General features: G+C 39.4%; 1 long non-coding RNA gene across 1 annotated transcript; it reads right to left on the reverse strand.

Moving 5' to 3' along the window:
* Positions 1-1,366: 1,366 nt before the first annotated feature.
* On the reverse strand, positions 1,367-15,054 carry LOC116955916 (uncharacterized). Its single transcript, XR_004404902.2, has 4 exons — positions 14,083-15,054; positions 13,902-13,983; positions 12,217-12,289; positions 1,367-9,995 (listed from the first exon to the last, which is right to left on the reverse strand). It is a non-coding gene; the product is annotated as an uncharacterized LOC116955916 (long non-coding RNA).

Consider the following 15,054-nt stretch of genomic DNA (forward strand, 5'->3'; position numbering starts at 1 on the left):
ACACAAGCGCCGTTGGCTTCCCCACAAAGCGGTAGCTATTTTATCGACCCAGGAGGAATGGTGTGGGTTTTTTTTTTCAAAACAAGAACCGCACCTCGTATAGCAGTAGCTCCCAAGGTCGGTAGTTGATACAGCACACGTGTGTGTACAGTGCCCTGTGACGAAATGTGTACAGTGCTCAACTAAATGTTTTATTTTGACCGGGCAGGGCCCACTGAGCTTTATACGATTGCGAAGCGGCCTTGCCTCGAATGATGGCTCAACGAATTGGCGGCTTATAATGTAGAGATTGAGAGCAGCCGCATACTCCAAACGCATGTTGTTGATTCTCCACGTGGAGGGAAAAATGTCGTGAAGATGGCCGGACGTGGTTGGTGGCCACCCACCCCCACGTGGTGTGCCGTGGCCGCCTTCCCCACCCAGCCCGGTCATCATCATGATGATGATAACGCAAACGGTCATCATCATGATGATGATAACGCAAACGGTCATCATCATGATGATGATAACGCAAACGGTCATCATCATGATGATGATAACGCAAACGGTCATCATCATGATGATGATAACGCAAACGGTCATCATCATGATGATGATGACCGTTTGCGTTATGGTCGAAACGTCGTGAGAATTTTTTTTATTGTTTTATATATATTTTGTTATTTTATTGTTTCCCTTCAACGTGACTTTACCGAAAGAGCTAAGAATATGAATTACAGCAGTCACGAAAGCTTTAAATCAACACTTCCCCCCATGTTTAACTAGTACCAATAATGTAACCCCCTTTTTCCCATTGGAAAGAGGTTTCTACATTCGCAAATTCTGCATTTGCAAGCGTTTTCAAGAATGTAGCCCTCAGAGAGAGATGGTTTACTGTATTGGTAGATGGTGACAATAGGTAGGAGGGTGAGTGGTAGCAGGAGTATATACTCTCCTTCAATGTATTTAGGAAAGTTCCAGAAGGATAAAGAAAAGGCTACATTTAACAGATAGTAGTAGGAGGTTGTGGCACCTGAACAGAGTAATTCTCTGATGTTCTATGTGGCGTGCTGAAGACATAATGAAGTCCCAGTTCAAGACTTATTACGGCTGGAACTTCTTTACACTTTTAATCAGGCGGGTTTGACTTTTTTTAAATCGTGTTTAGATTGCAAACTTCAAGCTTTGTTCTGGGCGGATTAAGATCACACTATTTATTCGGCTTCTTACAACAGTGGATAGATATAGTTTGTATCAATAATTTAAGTGTAATAGTTGTGTCATAGATTTAGGGGCATTAGTATCTTCATGAGCAAGACCGGTATGGTGGGTGGAGAATGCAGAAGCCATTTTGTCTTTTAAGTAATTGCTTTGTGCACATACAACATTAATATTATCATCAGCTTTATTTTCAATCAGAATTTACTCGTCCAAAGTCAGGGTACAACTCCTTACATTTCGTCACATCTCCTTTTCCAGGTTATCGAACAAAGTCACGAAGTAACATCCTCTGATTCTCAATTCACACAGACACTAAGTGCTCATGGCCGGTGATTCCAGTGACGAGGAGTGAGGTCACTCGAGGAGATGGTGCTCTCTGTTCCATGGTGTTCATTGCTCGAGCCATGCAGGTGCAGCCGATTGAGTCGACTGCATTCTGAATATATTCACTTGGGAAGAGTGGTGAGCAGACTGAACTGTCTCCACAAAATGAATTCACACCTCGCTGCGGAATTCACTTGCACAACACAAAAATGTTCTACTGGTAGGAACCTCCTGGTTCCACCAGCCCACAGGGGATTATTGTGTCCATCCGTCGTGCATCCAAAAATGGGAGGAGAGGGGAGGGTGGGGAGGGGCTGGGTGGGGAGGGAGGGGCTGGGTGAGGACGGGAGGGTGGGGAGGGGCTGGGTGGGGAGAGTGGGGAGGGGCTGGTTGGGGAGGGTGGGGAGGGACTGGGTGGGGAGGGTGGGGCTGGGTGGGGGGTGGGAGGGGTGGGGAGGGGCTGGTCACCCCGTGGTGCCCTTATAAAACTCAACATTTAACCTACTCACGCCGGCTTGTGCCTGCCCTTACAGTCGGGCATATTTGCGGAATACACCACGCCGCCATTGAGCAATCCAACGTTCCTACCAGCTCCGCAGGAATGTGTTCATTGATATGCTTTCGTAAACATTCATTCATTGTCCATAATAGAGGTTTTTCAGTTAGATCGCGTAAAAATATGAACGTGTTGTTAAAACCCGCCACCACCCGACACAGCCAACTAGTAAGGGTTGTCACGTAAACAGAACATGCCAATGTGTGTGGTTCTGGTCGTGTTTCATATCTGGTGACGGTCTATTCAGAGTAATAAGTGGTGTATGTCTGGCGAGTATGTATCTGATGAGTGTCGCTTATGTGTTTGTTCACGTTACCCTGTCCTCATGACGATTTGTTATATTATCATTCGCATTACACAACAACCAGATGATTAGATTATGTATAATATAATAGTTACAGAACAATTTAAGCAGAACATCCGAGTACAATTCGAGGATACAATAACCTTGAATTTACATAGTTAAACATGCACGTAGCCACCCTAAAGTTACACATCAATTCAATAATATATAGAGTTGATTCTACGGATACATAGCAGCCTTGTATATTCACTTACATGCGTTATAGATTAACTTAAAATTTTAACACATTTTGTAAATGGGGTAAAATTGTGATTACACATAGACCTGCGTTACATTAGAGACAGTTAAGCACGTTAAGTGTGCACAAGTTATAGTTCTTACAAGCACTTCATCAACATCAAGCATGTTCCATCCACTGTTGGATGAAGGCCTTATGTTGTTGCCACTGCACACGGTCCCGCGATGCAAGAAACCATCTCACTCCAGCACATTACCTGATTTCATCAACTCGGTTGGTAGACGTACTCGGGCATATTTCATCCTCTGACTGGCACTCCCTTACTAATCTCCTTCCTCAGCTATCAGATGTTTGAAAATCTACGTTTACTGCCCTAGCCCACTTTGTTGTAGGATGTATAAACTGTTTTCCAATCACCATGATATTCCTTTGTGTCTCGGTGTAATTTCCAGCATTTATGCGTCTTTTGAACATTTCTCATGTTTCTAAATTAATGTTCAGCAAGCAATAAACATTAAACAATTTAACCTCTAGGCATATTGGCATGTTTCTTTTCGTTCTGAAATCCAAGTTTACAAAATTGCTTCATCCATCTTCCACTCACTTCGTTCTTTTATAAGTTTGATAGAGGGCCACCTTCAATAACTGTACCGGGTTTACATACTGTGATGTGTTTTCCAGGTATGAACCTCGGAGAATTCCCATTAGGTCACCAAACTTGTGTTTATTTTCAGGCTAACTGTGCAGCTTTTATGTTATTCAATACTTTACAGTACTGTACTGTGATAACATTGGTTGATATAATAGCTGTCATATAAAAATGTTTGTTGCAAATACACCCGAGAGTACCTCCACGTGGCGATGAAGAAATGAAAATCATCTCGTTTACATAAACGTAGAAAAATAATTAATTGCGACTCAGTGAGATGGCCTTCATCCAGTAGTGGATAGACAATGGCCGATCATAACAATATCTTTATTGCAATGTTGAGAATAGTAAAACATTAAAGTAGAGTCACAGGTACAGAGGTAATAAGACAAATATTTTGCTTGATAGTTATAAATCTTGCCCTGGATCATTCGACATAAAAGGTGAACCTATATATGAAAACGAGAGGATATTTTGATCCTTTGAAGGATTACTTTCACACCTATCTGTAATAGTAATGGGAGGTATAACCTGAACATTTGTCATCTTGTCAATGCCATTTACAAACGTGTTCAACTCATCGACAACCCACTTAACTTCCTGAAGAAAGGTATTGTTTTTATTTAGGTGTATGATACATTCTTGAAATTTTTACATTAATTCTTTATCTTGTGTTAATATCACAGCCTCATTTTTTGGCCTTGCGTTACCTGCGTGTTTTGTATTATTATGATTGTTCCATTGGTATGTTTAGGAAACAATTGGTTTAGTGTATTCTTTTTAAGCCATTAATTGTTGCCAAGACACCTCTATCACTTTTCACTGCAGTTACTTTTTGATTTGATGTTCCTTCTGATAGTTTGTCATCTTTTACTCCAGCTCCACAAATTTCAGTTTTATCCATTTTTGCCCCATTCCTTGTCCCCTGCTTTCCATCTGACCATTGGCTTCCTGTAATATATTCTCCTGATTTCGTTCCTTGAATACCTGTCTTTCTAAATGTCCTGCTTCACCAGATGCTTCTGCACTAATTATTGCCAGTCTTCCATGGGTTGCTATTTTTTTCCTTTCCCCAAGCTAATGCTTCCATCTCATGAATGAATTCATGAATATACGTTGAGACCTGATCATGCTCGTTAATGTCTCCCAGTGATGCCAACATTTTCTCTACTTGTGATATGAATTAATTTACAGGTATTTCTGACGTGTCATGTTTCAGCATGATTGTTTTCTCTCATCAAAACGTTATACCACACGGCTCATTGCATTTCGGACCAACACCACCTGACCAGTGAATTAAAACATGTGCATCTGGCCCTCAAAAGGAATGGATACTCTGACCGTACCATCCACCAAGCTGTTTCTCCCTCCATACAGAAACAACCACTTGATACTCCGATCAAAACCATCACACTGCCATATATAGCAGGCGTTACTAAAAAGATCTCCAAAATTCTAAACAAACACAAGATCCTGGTCCGGTTCAATACAGTGCACAAAATCCATGACCTGAATCCTTCCGTGAAGGATGTCATTCCTGACTTACAGTACCCCGGAGTTTACAGATTGATCTGCACCTGTGGTGACTGCTATATCGGGGAGACGAAACGACATGTCTCTGACCGAATTCGCGAGCACAAATCAGATTTTAAACATGGCAGAACGAATTCTGCCGTAGCTGATCACTGTTACAATGCTGTGGGTGATCACGATATAATTTTCTCCGATGCCAAAGTTCTTTGCAAACCCACGGGTTTTTATCAGAGATTTGTTCACGAGGCAATTCAGATTTACAAACACAGACACAATTTCAACCAAGAAGATGGTTTCAAATTAAGCAACCATTGGAAAGATGTTCTAAATCGAACCAAACATTAAACTAATTTTCAATGGTACAGTATATTTTTTCAAGTAGTGGTATTCCAAACTTTTGCAGCTGCTTAAATTCCCTTTTCACACCATCAATATGTAAACTCCCCCTTCGCCGGTCTGCACATGTTCACCCCCTCTACACCGTTCATCATGCTAAGTCCGCCAATTAAATGCAAATTTTTATGCTAATTCTTTTGTCAAGGCACCTTAATTCCTTTCACACAAGCTTAAAGGTCGCGGTCTGAGCTTGGCTGTGTTCACTCCAGCGCTGTCCTCGACAGTCTGGTCCCTTCACCTGATGAAGGCCACTTGTGCTGTGGCTGAAACGTCGTGAATTTTTTATTTTTTGTTGTTTTATACTTTTATGTGACTACCGAATAGAACCAAAGAGTATGATTGTTTTTACTTGGCAACGAAGCGAGAACGTGATATCCGTTGCACCTTTAAGGTATTTTGTACTGTTTTTAGCATCCTGGCATTTTTAAGAGAATGCATGGACCTGTGGTAGCAGCTCAATGCATATATTTGATTGGTTGCCATCCATGTACTTGTTAAGAGATTTCAAATCGTTGTAAATCTGGTCTAAGAGAGTGCATACTTTTTCAAAAGATGTTCTGGTTTTGCCTGCTGCATCAAGAAACTTTCTGTGAACCTGCAAAGAAAAACTTAAATTCATGTTTGATGCTTAAAATATGTATGTTTTAACATAAAACGGAATATTTCACTTCGATATGAACTGGAGCTGGTTCCAAAAACCTACATCTGCCAAGCTTTATTCAGTTTTGGCTATTGATTTCAAAAACATCTATCATTATTCATTCAGTCGAAACCTATAAACACCCCACATATGGCCATGCTATTAAATCTTATAATATCAACTGATCTCGTAAGATTGTACCTATTAAAATAATTTGACTACAGTGATTATATCTATTGCATGGTTTCCTGCATTCGATCCAAAAAAGCTAAACATACACACTTAACATTTGTCATATCTAGGTGAAAAAGAAACATTGATCCTGCTCTTGGGATTTTTAGCATTGGTCCTTGTTAAGATCATTATTGTTTTGTATTTCTGATATGCAAGTCTTTAAATGTAATTTCATACACATTTGCAGTGTTAAAATTAAAACCTGACTAAACAAAAAAAATAATTAACAAATTCTAGGTATCTTGTCAGATTTAATATATTAGCCAGTCAGTTTATTTCAAATAAGGCCTATTGAGCAAAGATGCTCTTGCAAGCAAATTAGTTTATCTCGTCTCTCTTGTCAGAAATCAGGTAAGGGTTATAATAACCAATTACAGATCGTGGTCTTACTAGATTCTTGGTCTTTTTGGATCCGACAGTAATCCTCTTTTAACAAAATTTAATTCAGTGATGCAATTTACTTTCATATTTATTTAGTTTACGTTCAGGGGCCGTGGCAGAGTGCATTGTCGCGGTGATGGCACGCCCATTACGTTCTTTGTTGTCATGTAAATAATCTGTGAAACCTTGCTAATTCAAGGATTATGGGAATAATATCTAATACCATTCGTGGATACGAGGATGATGGACAAGATGAGTTTTGGTTTTGCATAGTCAAAATGAATAATTTTATAATGATATTATTACGGCCAATGCTATTGATGCCACCATATCTCATGATTACTTCGACTAGATTATGTAATCGTTTCAAAATCAACACCTGACTTTCTAAGTCTGTTATTATATTTTTCCATTTGGAATACCCAATGGCCATTCTCATGTGCACTGACCTTCGAGCTGAACAATACAATTCCTCCCCTGGTAATCTGCGACCATCCCTCCTGCACACGTGTCACACTCATCACAATCTCCCCTTCCTGATGACATCTACATCAACACCCTTTTTGCTAACACTCAGCCTCTGGTCTGCCTTCTCACGAGTTACTGTATTACATGCAGTCCGATATAGAAAACACTTTCGTCTATTACCTCTACATACAATACATCTCTGAGGCCCACACAAAGGCACTGCCATCAAGGCTCAAATATCCAGTCTTAGTACTTTAAACTACCAAATAGTTTCAGACATGAGATGAGTCAAGTTAATAAGCTTGCATTATAACATACTGCATGATTCTCAGGTAAAAACGATCGATTGTGATGCACGTTTTTCTGGTGTTTCCTCTTATCCATTGTTTTAGTGAACACTTCGAGCATAAACACTGACCAAACTGGGTAACAAAAAATATACCCCTAAACACCAAACATTACCGAATAAACCATAGCTAAATTAACTAATTTGCTTTGGATGGAAACTAAAGAAGAGCAGGAAGGGATTGAGATGAAATGTAAAATGGCAAAATAATAGAGTATACACAAAATAGCTCGCATTATGATTGATTTTCAGAAGCTGGTAGAGAAAATGGAATATACTAACAATAGAGGCAGCAAACTACTCTATTTTAACAGGCTTAACAGAAACCAGAGACTAAGAAACAGTTACGGATTGCACTGATAAAATATACACAGCAACAGTATCACAACAACATAATCATCAGCTTTATCATCAATTGCAGAAGCAGCATTATAATTTCATCAACGGAAAAAAAAACTGTTTGTTGGGTTCTGGATACGAGAGGGGTTTCGTCAAGAGTTGTAAAATATTCTTATCATCTCACTCCTCAGCATTAATTGGCTATTGGAACCGGATCGGGAACGTACTCCATATATTTCGATTTTAAATTTTTAAAAAATGTTTTAAAAAATAATAATAGAATACGACGTTTCGATTGCAACACAAGCAACAATCATAGACACGGAGACACACAGATAGACACACAAGCAGAGAGAGAGAGACACACAAATATACGTGTGAGTCTCTCTCTCTCTCTGCTTGTGTGTCTGTGTGTCTCAGTGTCTATGTTTTGTCTCTCTTAAGTTCAGCCATTTTTGAAGAACGTAATCAATCAGGTGGGGTGTTGACTGTTTTGCTGGCCAACTTTCTGTGTTGTATTGCATTACATTTCCAAGTTTACTTGGTTTGTTTTCTCATTCATTTGTACCTGATGATGGTTGCTTGTGTTGCAATCGAAACGTCGTGAGAATATTGTGTTATTTTATTTTATCAATTTATTCTTTTATTCTCATTCTACGTGACTTTACCGAAAGAACCAAAGAAGATGTACTCCATATATTCATGCTGGCGGCAGAGTGTCTCAACACACGAATAAATACTGAAAATCGCCCTTAGCAAGTAATTTTCAGGTGGTGGCATCGCTCATTGCTGGGAAATTGCCATATATATGAGCGCCCCGCTGGTGTTAAAAGGAGGTAGTTTTCAGATACTTTGATAATATTCCGAGTGGTTCTGCAAAAGCAACGTCAATGTTTTTCTGGTAAACTTCACTCACAAAAAATAGATACTTGAAAGTTTTTTTTATATATATAACAACGTGCACCCTGTGAACAATAGCTTATTTAAAATGTAACTTGTTCAATAACACCTCTTAATACAATATCAATGTCATCATTATTGGTGATTCATTTTCGAAAATTATTTTTTCGCATGAAGTTCAAATGACTTTTACGTGAATAATTTGTAGATTTTTGGAGATAATATATTATCAATACGAGTGTGATATATTGACCATAATTATACATCACTATTTAACACGTAGGCTTTCGTGACCAATATCATCCATAATAGAGGTTTTTTGGGTTAGATTGCGTGAATGTATAAATGTGTCGTTAAAACCCGCCACCACCCGACACAGCCAATTAGTAAAGGTTGTCACGTAAACAGAACATGCCAATTCGTCACTAGTACAGCACACCGGTGTGTTAGAGAGCCAAGCCACAGCATATACAATCTGAGTACAATGTTTTGCCAGTAATTACAATAGCTTTAAAAAAAACTGTATTATGGACAGTACTATTTATTTTAAAAGAATTATTAAATGAGCAAATTAGAATTTTATATTTTCAAATTAACTTCCTGAATAGTTAACAGGTGTACAATCGCTACTGAGAATTCTAGTGCTATTGAGAAGCGAATCATAGCATTCTTTTACAGTATTCCTTGATTCTTAAACATTCCGAAATGTGTTTTTCCACCATTAAGTTAATAATAAAATAAGGTCTATTGTTAGATCTATCTATATCTCTCTTAAAAATTTCTAGAGATCTGTATATATTTGAAAGGTTACATTTTTCTTTGTTCAAATTTTCACTGACATATTCCATTTGCTCGTTAAACTCGGTCAGCAATTTTACCATGGATCCATGTTCCTTTCTGAACTCTGCCACTACATCTGATGACCACTTTGCTACACACCTGTTGGTTACATACTTTGTATAGGCTCCAAACTTGTTTTTCAGTCCTCTTTTCTCTTTGATTGTGTTTTCTTTGTCTGAAAGTGCCACATTCTTTAATTCCCTTCTGACATCCTGTTCACATGCACCAGCATATTTAGCATGTTTCCCTTTTTCCAGGAACGATTCGTTTATTAAAATCTGGGATTTTGTAACTATATTTTCCTGTGCATTGACAGCTTCCTTAACTGATGACAGGAGTTTATTTAAGACAATTCCTATTTCTTTGAACGCAACCTTTATGAATTTCTTTCTTAATTTTACATCTTCCAACCAATCTATAATCTTATCAACAGACGTCGTGATTGTATCAATCATAACATTACAGTTTTTTTTCGTGTCACGATATTCCAGACCTATTGTGTTCACCTCCTGCACAAACACAGTCAATTGTAAGCCTGATTCTTTTTTAACAGACTTAATTAGAGACATATGCACTTCAGTACTTTCGTTGACATCTTTCCTCAGTGTTAGAGCTGCTTTGCTAAACCCACTGCGGTCCATGTTTCTCTGTAAAGAAAACATTGAACACAAACATTAGCCTTAAACTACCCCCTTTCAAATGTCACTTCATATAAAATAACAAAGGTAGAGGGCCATCATTAATAAAGGCAGCAATAATCTACCTAATATGAAAGTGAAAAACAAACACGTTTTGTTAATTAACGCGCATATTTGTTTAACTTATTGAAACACGACCAGTCACCTGTCTGCACATTATCTTTGCCCTCTATATGTTTTATGTATACTGTATTAATGTATTATTTAGAATTGTGTGGCTGTATGCACGTATGATGTGATTGAGTTAGTGTAAGACAAATGATTCGTTGATACCGTGTTGGCAGTGGTCAAACGTACGAATAACATAAAAAATAAAACAATACATACACAGATCATGTATATCTACAACAAAAACTCAACACATTAATCAATTACACTTCATTGAAGGAAAACTAATTCATGGATGATGTGCACACAATGGCCTTTCTTCATAATATAGGTCAGAAAGAAAGATTGGACACTGCACTATACACTGTCATGAATCTGTTGATTAATGTGTTAAGATTAGGTTGGAATACATTTTTGATTATTGAAGAGTTTTTCTGTTTCTAAATATTTACTCGGAAGCCTTCAAAAAACGTATATGCTAGTCCCCAAATCATAGTTATGCTGTTCCTCTGGCCTCCATGTATGTGTGATGAACAAGGATCATTGCCCAAACCGTCACTTAGATTCATTTTCCTTTTTAGGCAGAGTTCTTTACCAATATGAGTTTTTTGTTAATTGTGTAAGACAGGGTATTAATTAATTATCTAAATGCTCCCCAACGGTAGGGCCATGGTTCAAGATCCCTTCATCTCATCTGACTTCACTACCCATATTCAGCTTCCAATACCACACCCCATTCTGGGAAATCCTAAACCAAGTATAGCACGAGCAATAATCGTTGAGGTGGTTTCCCCCTTGCCTTCATCAGGCGGTTTTATTTATTTATTTCTGGTGGCAGGATTATCCGATGCTCACGTGGGGCAATGACTTACATGCGTTCAATTCCACAGTAACAGAATTATACACGCAATTTTGTACGCGTGAATATAACATATACTTTACGATAAACATTGCCAATAGTGAAACGAATGATGGGGCAGATCTCATCTCCATGAGAGTCAATTACACCCTGAACGACTACTGTTCACTTTATACAATGTGGTTATTATAGTTACTCTTGAGAGATGGGCTGATACTCCCTGCGATGATATTTTAACTCGGAACCCTCGGATTTTGAATAGACAGAACGTCTATCCTAAATTGCAGTGATCGAATATAACTTATGTAGCATAATAAATAAATATATCACATTTGATTTTATCCTTCAGGGTTCGGGCATCAGGACACATTCAAGGATCAGTGTCTAGTTGATAAGAGGAGTCCAAGTGGATTTCCGGGGTTGAGAGACCAAACATGGGAAAGAACAAGTTGACGCACTCAGGAGAAGAATAACGAGATTTGGGCAAGGTGCTCATGTGACGCGAAGCCTGAACTCTATTGCGTTGCGAGTCTCTGGTGTATTGTGTAACTTATTAAACTGATGAGGGATAGTATGCAAAAGCCTGCAAGTGGAAACACGTATATACTGTGTGTATTGGGGGGTGGGGCGGGGGTGAAAAACAAGTCTGGAACACATCCAGGAGTTGCGAAGCAAGGCTACTGTAAGATTCGTAACGTTGATGCTCAAATTGGTTTATTTTCTTTTGTATATTTTTGAAAAAATAAGATTTTAAATTTTTTCCAGAAATAGACAGAATCAAGTAGATGTAGGGTTGCTTCGCGACTAACAACCCTCTACTCTGAGAAGAATCAAATCTATATATGTTGGAGGGGTTATTGTAAAGACCTATGTGAAACGTTCTTCCTTTAGTAAAATAAATGTTGTGACCTCTTTGAAAAACATTTTCCTGGGTTTTGGGGGCTTATTTGCAAGCATTGATTGTGTTTTGGTTTCTGTATATTGTTTGGGGTTGGGTGATAAACTCCATCGATTTATGTACCTGTAACAGACGTGATATTGCTCTGACCACGCACAAAGTAATATCAACCAATCACTTTCCCGTTTGTGACAATGCCAATGGGAATTTTTGTTCATGCTGTTTCATTGCGTGCTCAGATGTGACGATAGTTTCGTTTTGGTTCTTGATAACGTCAACCATAATATTAAGTTGTGATAACATACCTTGTTATAATGCACCATAAGATGATGGATCCAAGTCTCACTGTGATTGAAGGTTGACTGACTTGCTCTTTACCTTATAAGGTTTCACCCCACACACATCAATCACAAACCATGTAAGGGACTTACTATATAGTTAAAATAACAACATATCATACTTCATACAAAAAAATAAAAGCGTTCTGGGTGGCTTCCTGTCTGGATTCCTGTCTGTCTGGATTACTATCTGCCTGGATTTCTGAGTTAAGGAAATATATGAGTGAGGTGAGTGATGGAGATAGAAGCAAAACATAGAGGAGGCAGATGAGCAATGGAAATATAGGGAGATAGAGAAGGGAAGAAGATAGAGGACAAGAAAAAGAGGAGGGAGGGGAGAGAGGGTAATAGATAGAGGAGGGAGGTGGGGAAATGAATTAGAGGAGGGCGATAGGAAGCAGATAGAGGAGAAATATAGTAAGGTAAGAGATTGAGATAGAGGAGGGACGTGAGTGAGGCATATAGAGGAGAGAGTGAAGGGAGGTGAGAGAGGGAAATAGAGGAGGCAGGTGAGGGAGTGAAATAGAGAAGGAAGGTGAGGGAGGGAGATAGGTGACATAGGTGAGGAAGGATAATTGATTGATAGAAGGGAAGTGAGGCAGATAGAGAAGATAAACAGAGAAACGTGAGGGAGGGAGATAGAGGAAGAAAGTGGAGCGAGATAGAGGCGGGAAGTGAGGGAGATTATGGAGAGAGATAAAATAAGACAGAGTAGGGAGATAGACGAAAGAGATGGAGGACGGAGATGAGGTAGGGACATATAGGAGGGAGGTGAGTGATGGAGATAGAAGCAAGAGATAGAGTAAGGCGATGGAGGGAGATGAAGGAGACACGTAGAGTGAGTTGAAGTAGGCAATTAGAAGAGGGAGGTGATGGAGGGATATACAGGAGTGAGAGAGAAAAGGCAGGTGAGGTATGGAAATAGATGAAGGATATAGAGAAGGGAGGGAGGGAGATAGAGAACAAGAGATAGATGAGGGAGGTGAGAGAGGGTAATAAGAGGCCTGAGATCAGGAACGGATATAGGGAAGAGAGATACTGGAGGAAGGTGTGGGAGGGAGAAGGAGGAGATGTGAAGGAAGGAATCAGAGGGCGATAGAAGATGACGGAGGGAGATACAGGAGAGAGGAAGGTGAGGGTATGAGATAGAGTGACGTGATTGAAGCAGATATAGGAGAGAGATAGTGGAGGAAGGTGAGGGTGAGAGATAGAGGGAGGTGAATAAGGCAGATGGAGGGGTGAGGAAGAGTCGGAGAGAAGAGGAAAGAGAGAACGTTTGAGACAAAAATGGAGATCTGGGTATAATGAGAGCAAGGTGAGAGGTTAGAGCGAGAAATAGAGATATGGGGGAGCGAAGTGGTTCGATACAGGAGAGTGAGGTTGGGAATATAGAGGGAGCAGTAGAAGAGGGGACAAGGAAATAGAGAAACAGAGACAGCATGAGAAATGGCTATAAATTCGGATATACAGGAGAGACAATGCAAGAGAAAGGTGGAGTGAACACCTTCATAATAATTGAGACTCCACTTTTGAGTTGTCAAAAATTAGAAAGTGTAGCATTTTCTTAAGTCATGGACGTATGTAAAGTTACTACGCTGTTACTGCAGTTGAGCATTCCTAGATTCAATACCATCACTTATGATAATCCCCACCTTAGCAGTTGAACGGAAGTCAGAGTGCGTCCAGTCCAAGGGATGTTTGCTTCGCCGCTGTGTTTGCAGACCCTTGGCACAGCTGTGGAATATAATATATCATTGCTAGTGAGGCATGGACTTATTGAAATATAATTAAAGATCCGTGGTGTAGTTTAGCATTAATCCAGTGTCCTGATACCTTAACTTAGACGTTGAATGACACGTAATAGGAAACACAAACATCGGATGCAAAAAATACATATGTTAAGGGCTTTCTGTAAAGGAGCAAATTATTAACGTTTTATACGCGAAAGAATAGCCGCGGAGGATGACTGAATACCCCGAGAAGGACGCTCACATTTATATGTGGGTGGTCAGGAATGTGGGCTGTGACGCATAACGTACCCTAGCAAATAGGATTCTTTACTACTTGTGGGCAATGCAAAGTTGAACTGAAACAGTATTTATTGTTTTCGTGACATTTTGAATTTAGATACAGATGTAGATTATCGCCTGGATAATTGTGTTCAGTTTGTAACTGCATCAACGTTTTCATGATCAATCCACTGCTGAATGAAAGCCTTCAGAGGTCATCATCATATACCAATGATTATGTGATGGAAAATTCCAGAACATTTGCACAAGCGCTTATTAAATTGCTCCATTTCCAGGAAAGTTGCTCTCTTTGGTGCATTCCCTCACATTGCTGCCACTGTTATTCTCGAACAGCAGTTATCATTCTTTCTGTTGGCATGATCTGTCCAAGTCCATTTTTTAAATCAAGATACAGTATGGACAGTCCTCGACTTATGAACAGTTACTGTCTTGAGACCCGTTTGTAAGTCGATTTGTTCGTATCTCGGAAATCAACTCATGGTGTACTTCATTACAGGTCAGACACAGTCAGCTTTGCTGGTAGCAAGTCAGAAAGGTCACCAGTGACATGTGATGTGCCACAAGGTAGTGTGCTTGGTGCGGTGCGCTTCCTACTCTCCACCATTGATGTCATCTGCATTGCACATTATCATAATATCGGCCTGCATTCATATGCTGATGATATACAGCCCTACATTCACTCAAAAGGCAATTTGTGTGTCTTTCACGTTCCACCTCTGATATTGTGCATTGGCGACAAACAGGTGGATAATGTCAACCCGTCTTAAGTTTAACT

The sequence above is a fragment of the Petromyzon marinus genome, chromosome 3 (genome assembly GCF_048934315.1).
Source record: "Petromyzon marinus isolate PM22_M1 ecotype Great Lakes invasive population chromosome 3, UKy_Petmar_22M1.pri1.0, whole genome shotgun sequence".
Taxonomy (NCBI): domain Eukaryota; kingdom Metazoa; phylum Chordata; class Hyperoartia; order Petromyzontiformes; family Petromyzontidae; genus Petromyzon; species Petromyzon marinus.